Source organism: Spinacia oleracea, chromosome 2, assembly GCF_020520425.1.
Source record: "Spinacia oleracea cultivar Varoflay chromosome 2, BTI_SOV_V1, whole genome shotgun sequence".
Classification (NCBI taxonomy): domain Eukaryota; kingdom Viridiplantae; phylum Streptophyta; class Magnoliopsida; order Caryophyllales; family Amaranthaceae; genus Spinacia; species Spinacia oleracea.
Window position 1 is genome coordinate 58,006,480 of NC_079488.1, and position 7,352 is coordinate 58,013,831.

The window sequence follows — 7,352 nt, forward strand, 5'->3', positions numbered from 1 at the left end:
CGCATTAGCCTCGTGCTTTTTCGACCCCCTCACAGTGGCGACTCTGCTGGGGATAGTGAAGGAGATACCCGTGCTTGTAGGTAATCAAAATAGCCGAAGGGTGAAACGATCCTACCCCGCATTTATTTCCCCATCAAGTTGGGACGACCTGAAAATCAGCATATTAATGTGAACGGACAGAACCGCATAACGAATCTTGGCTCCCTTGGTGTTTCATCTCGGGAGTTGGGACTAAGGATACCCATCGCCAACCGGGGGGTGCATACACTTCGAATGTGTCCACTCGGCACTTTCGCTAGTAGTACACCCGTCCCAAACCCAATCGCTCGCCCATTAGGTCCCTCTCGCCTGCATGCCCCCTTGGCTTGCACTTGCGGGTTGGCCTCTTGAGCGAAATTCGTCTGTTGAAGACACTACCTCGACCGAGGCATGTGTTGGATCTACGATAGAAGCGGTAACAAGCCAGGCGCAAATAACTACCCATAGAAGCCTATCATAAACTACATGACATATTATTATTGCCTCATGATGGAATGTTAGTTATGTGTAGCGAAATATATGATTGTGTGTGACAAACTGTCCTAGAAAAACCAACGACCTTAAAAACTGCCCAAACATTCATAAACCAATTTGCCAAAGAGTTATACCGAAACACGTGTTCCGCAAGCCCGAACGATCGCCACAAACATAAGCGACGCTCGGGATGGCCGTTACGAATCCCACAAACGCTGCACAACGCGTAAAGGACGTTATAAGGCAAGCACACAAAATTAAAGTCGCAAAAACAAAAGTAGACGAAAACTGAAAACGAGAACCAGCCAGAGACGCATTTTCAGCGCCCCTGGCTGGGCGCTAAAATTTCTCACGCCCACCGCTGGGCGCTGAAGTTGCTGCCTGGCCTTTTGGTCAGGCGCAGCAGCCTCGGTGCCCGCGTAAAAAAAAATACACGTAGCAAAAAAAAACTTTCGTAAAAATTGCTGCAAGGGCGTATGAAAAGGCACTCGATTCTAAAAGCGACTTATAAAAAATAAAATAACTCTTTGTGTCGTTGTTAGGCCTCCTATGACGACAATGTTAGGCTCCAAAACCGAGCACGCTAATCGAAATAACCTTGGATGTCACATGGGCAAAGTATTCAAAAAAATAATGTTCAAATAGAGTCTTTAAAGAAAAATAATGTTCGAATAAAAAAATAAATCCGAGTCTAGACTAGGCTATGCCAAAAGTACAATCTAAATCCTAAAGTCTTAGTTGTCTTATCCATAGAATCGGTCCTAATGCTTGGTGTCGTTCTGCAAGTTAAAAGGTTAAACCATATTGAGTCTCCCTTCCTAACATTTAAATCAATAAGCACCCATATGTAATTGTCATCCCTTGCTAAGAATCCACGGTCTCAATACTCTCTCCCACCAATAAAAATAATATATTATAGTATTTGCAAAATGGAAACAGTCACATTCTGAAAATCATTCCCCCATAGTCGCACAACCCCCAAACCGAACCTAAGGTGTCAATACCATTGGCAAGAAAAATTAAATGGCCTCAACGCTTATAATCACATTGGGTCACGACTATCATAGTCCTCTCGAGTCACTCACTCCTTGAAATACTACTAAGTACGGACTAAAAGATTTTCCATGAATGCAACATGACCAACCATGAAAATACCCAAATCGGCATACCATAAGGCTACCATTGGGGTAAAGCAATACACTCTAAGAGAGAAGCCGCACTAATGATTCTAGTCTTGCAAAAATAAAAATTCGATCTCCCCAATTAACTACCTTGCCAACATTAAGCAAAATGGCGCATGACAAATGAACACCCAAGGGTTAAAATCTAAAGTGTCAACCAACGAAAGTTATGGTCCAATTAGCCTAAGTCTGAGAGTCGCTTGGTCAAGTATTATAGGTTTTCTCCATGTCATTATTTTGAGTCTAGGCCACCTCCTTGTATTCATACACGGGTTATAATCAGAAAGATTAATGAAAGTTTGAGTCTAAATCACAACTTCCAAGTAAATCCCAGAAACTGGAATCTGAAAAGAAGTAAAAAATTATTTTCGATGTAATTGTTTCGTAAAAATTCAATAAGGTAAAAACAACATTTTGAATCTACGCTATTTGCACATTTTAAGAAACGACTAAATACGCTTGCAAAGTAAGACAATTTAAAGGTCCACCCTAGGCCTACTAAAATTAAAAGGTCCACTATAGGCCTACCAAACGAGGCTCACTCAGTCTCGCCTCGTGACTCAAAGACCACAACCATCTACCTTTTAGCCCAAATTGATTGAAGGATTTATGTTGGGAAGAAATCCCGAGCGAAAAGAAAAAAAATAGAAAGAGAAAAGGGAGAGCGAAAAGAGCGAGCCATGAAATACTTAGCCCGTACCTCCCAAAGTGCAAAATTTACCCAAGTAGACGAAGGAAAAGAATTGAGTCAACCAATCCAAATCACGCCACAAAGACTACATAAAGTTCTCCGATGTCTACCCTTTCCAATCCTTATGTTCTTAGACGCCTTCGCTCTGGGGCCCCTGTTCAGCTCATCTAACCCATCCATGTTCTCATTGCCATAACCCAAGAAACCATTACCTCGACTATAGTTCTTGAACTTATTGTCAACCGCAAACCACGCACGGCCATTGACACGTGCGTCATACCCATTATTTCCAAAACCTGCTCTTACACCACCATTAGCATAATGACCATATAACTTGTGTGGATACATCCTGTTGATATACCCTTGAGCCGTCCCCATGCTACTCATTGGCCTCGGTTGATGTAAGCTCATGACCCTAGCTTGAGGCTGCAAATTGTGAGTCCTAGCAGATGTAATCCTCATGCTCGACCAATACCTATACAAATTATCCCATCAAACCGTCTTGAGTCACGAAAAAAAAAGGAAGACAAATGAAAAGTACAAAAAAAAAATAATAAAAAAGCAAACTTTGCAAAGCGCCTCTAAAGTTAGTCTAAAAAGAAAAAGAAGCATTTAGCGCACCAAAAAAGATCCGCCCAGAAAACATTTTCAGCGCCCACCGCTGGGCGCCGAAATCTTTAGCGCCCCAGCCTGGGCGCTGAATCTCCCTGCTTGCGAAATTTTGTCCAAAAGTGCTCGTCATTTTATCCGCACATGCACGGAAAAATAACGAACACTTGGAGAGGTACAACACGTATTCAGATATATGTACCACCAAAAAAAAAATATACATGTACTCAAAAAATAAAACAAATAAACAAAATTTTGGCCTACGGCAAAGCAGCAGATTAAAATAATAATAAACTTCACTTATTCTACCGTTTCAAATAATATGTTTTCACCTCAGAACGTACTTGTTTAAAATCGGCATTCTAAGAAACCATTTTCTAGGCTAAGAACTACGCAAGACCTGATTCCAAATTAAATCTATTTAAGGCGGATACGTAGGCAATCCATGATTCGGTCCAACCAATATTAAAGCCTATAGAAAAACAAGAATAAAAATAGAAGTCCCTTATTGAAATTTAATTACTTGCAATCCAAGTCGAAAGAAAAATTGAAAGCACAAAGAAGAATCCAAGTCATCAAGATGCCCAAATGAGCACACATCGAAAAATAATAAGGGCACGTACCCTTGCCAGAAGGAGCACCCACACTTCTAGGCACTTAGCCAAGACTCAAAAGATCGTTTTGCCTCAATTGAATGGGGGCTAGCGCAAGCGTCCATGACCCCTAAAGTACTCGACTTGACCCTCCCTAAAGCGAACTAACTCACTTAAAGACCTTCTTTCACCACTAGACATAGTCGTTCGCTTAAAGACCTTCTTTCACCCCTAGACACAGTCATAGTCGCCGACAAGTAGTAAAGGCAGTAAGCTTGCAATAAAGAGAATTGTTCTACGGCATTGCCCCATCGTTCTTTCGAACTCAGGGAACCCGTTCATGGTAATTCAAATGCTTGCGAATCCCCTTTGAAAAAAAAAAGACATTGTCAATAGGACTTGGCACTTAACCAAGGCTCACCCTACTCAGACATATGACACGGGCATCTAAAATCGAAATCTGAAAACATTATTAATGGGAAGACATAACAGCAACTGGGGGCTAAACATTGAAATGAAAGAGATAGGGAAGGAACTAAGTATACCTCGACCTTTTATACAGACATACACCAAGTAAATCTAAGTCAATTTGAAAACGGTTTATATTCCCGCAATTTTGGAAGAGATGGCCCTAAAAGCCTAAAGTATATGCCAAACGGGCACAAGTATACCTTGACGCCTGCACCTTGGCTTCCAGCAAATCCTTAGACAACATTCCAAAAAACGTAACAGTATTTTGATTCACTCATGTGATCCTGTACGAACCCTTCTATAAGTCAACTTGCCTAGGACACCTCGGATTGTACACAGTAGGACTCGGATTTTTTAATAAGTTTCAAATAAATTTCAAAGACTTTTTCGAACATAATAAAGTGTCGTTGGTTTAAAGCTAAGTATGTGTTTATCTCGATATTGCAAGTGAGTCAAAAAGATTTCTAAATATGATTATGGGTAAAGAAAGGCACCTAGCTTTTGGTCAAGGCATACTTCAACATGTGACTACCTTGACCATGGCAATGTCGCATAATACGACATTTACAAGAGAAGTGCAGATCACTACTCGAACGTACCTCGCACTAAACGCGTATGGTTCAAACTATTCATGATCCATGTCACCATGAATGCATAAAAACGTATGCAAGGCATTATAGCACCAAGCCAATCCCGTAGCTACAGTTGGAGGGTTGAGAAAAACACTCTAAAAACGCTCGAAATGACGATTTCATCGCAAATTCTCGACGCTAATGCTATACATATGTCATAGGGGCACAATCCTAAGCTTTAATCGCGTAAAACGAACCTTAGAATGACTACAACCCCTCCCAAACTCTAAGCGCTACTTAGAATATATAAAGTCACCCCACTAACAAGGGTAACTGAAAATCGCGAGTCACCAAAACTCCGATCAAACCACTGCACATAACGCTCGCCCTATAAAGCGCCCGTTACATAGTCTACATCGTTCAAAAGCAAAAGCGAAAGAAAAAAATATATAAAAAAAACTGTCAAAGTTCTGCCCAGAAATCATTTTCAACGCCTAGAGCTGGGCGCCGATATCTTTAACGCCCCAGCATGGGCGCTGAATCTTTCTGCTAGCCATGTTTTGCCCAGATATAAAAATAAGAAAGAAACACCTATGAATCCTCGCATCGAACGAAGTAATAAGCCATGGAAACCCACGCAGAAGGTGCTACACTTGTTCGAGCACCTGAACGAGGCGTGATGAAGTACTCCAATGCAAAAAATAATGATGATATCCCAACACCTGGAGAAATGTTCTAATACATGCGGTTAGGCCACACAAGCCTACTTCGCACCGTAAGTTCAACCATCCCACGGTACAGGTCTAAAAAAGAGTAAGGCATATTGCACTAATGCGGGCACGACCAAAGAGCATGTGTAAAAGAGGCAAATACTACTTATCGCCCAAATTCAAAATGCAAGCCACACGACTCCTACATTAAGGATTAAAGGTAGCAAAATATTACCTACCGCGGAAGGGATAGCTCGCACCTACACGAGCGGAACACCAAGGCATCTTCCTCGAAAGAACCTACAAAAATCGTACGCCAAAAGGAAGCATCCCAACATGCATACTTGGGGGCTCAATGCCCGCGTAAAAAAAAAAACTCGAAGCAAATGTTTGAACGATCAAGAAGGGCACGATGCTTGAGCCCACTTCATGAATGGGCCTGAACCCTATCAAGCTTCTAAGAAAACTATTCAAAATCAGTCATTGCTCAAAAAAAATGATTCAAGCAAACTGATTAATGGACCGCACACAACGGCCATTCTATGAACGCTCGTTCGCACATACATATCATCATTCTAAGTATCGAACATTCACGAACGCGTTCAAAAGGAAAAATATACAACAACAAGAACGGTCAAAGTCTTACGCCTCAAGGTATGTTCCTCGGGCCATATAGACTCGCCCAACTATCGCAATAACTGTACGCCTTAAGAGCAACAATTCCTTAAAATAATCGCCCCAAAGCGACAAGCACCGTAGTCCACCAATCGGCTACGGCTTCTCAAGAAAATCATCACGTTCTAAGAACAAAAAACAAACAAAAAAAAAGAGAATACATAGAACTTCCAAGTGAAATAAACGAATGAACAGGAGGCCAACTGTGTCATCAAAAGACCAGCCAAAACAACACTTTCAACGCCCCACCTGGGCGTGAATTATTTCAACGCCCAGGCCTGGGCGCCGAAAATGAACCCAGGCTCAAAAAAGGCCCTAACTTCTAGTGGGCCCTGCCGCATCCATTCGACTCGAAAATTGCCGATTTCCTTACTGAAAGTCGCACCTCACGACTTTGTCAAGAGTAGCACACCACTACAAAGATCGCTCGCACTTACGAGCACAATCCCAAACATGATCAAGGACATCACAAATTGCGTATCCCCAAGGAACCCCTTTGACAAGAAATGACTATCAAGCACGAGTGCTTGGTGGCTCGAAAGAAAAAATATATCTAAAAAAAGTATGCAAATTTAAAACAATATTCCCAGACTACGCTGTACAAAGTCCCGTGTTTGGATAATCTCGAAAGAAAAAGGACCGGTTTACGACCTCAAGACAAAGGTCGCCGTTGATACTTATACATGGTCCCCCAATCAAGGACCCAGGTAGTGGCAAAATTGAGCCGTAAAGATTAGCTCAAAACCATGAAAGATGATGACCACGAGACAATGGTCCGTCTAAGCACGTTGTCAACCCACATTCAAGTTACAACTGAATCCGAGCATCCCTCGAAAGAATTCGCTCTTACAAGAATGAATGAAAGAAATTCTCAAAAGAAATCACGATAGGGACTTTTCCACCTCAATCAGGCAAGACCGCGACACGCGAATCCCAAATCAAAAAGACGAATTCAGGTTCGCTCACCTCCAGCGAGCAGGGCGTCCACCCTTAGCGGACAGGGCTCGCCCACCTTCAGCGGGCGGGGTCTGCGTCACTAGCCGTGCAGGTCCTCAGTTTTCAAAAAATAAAGTCTTCAAATTCAAAATAGGCTCGCCATCTTTAGCCGGCGGGGTCTACGTCACAAACCGCGTAGGTCCTTATCTTCAAATTTCAAAAACAGATTCGTCCACTTCTATCGGACGGGGTGTCCACCCTTAGCGGACAGGCTCGCTATCTTTAGCCGGCGGGGTCTGCGTCACTAACCGCGCAGGTCCTTAGTCGCTGCAGCGATAACCTTTATCGGTTTTCCCTTTTTCCAAAAATTAAAGGATCGGTTTTCCCTTTTTCCAAAAATT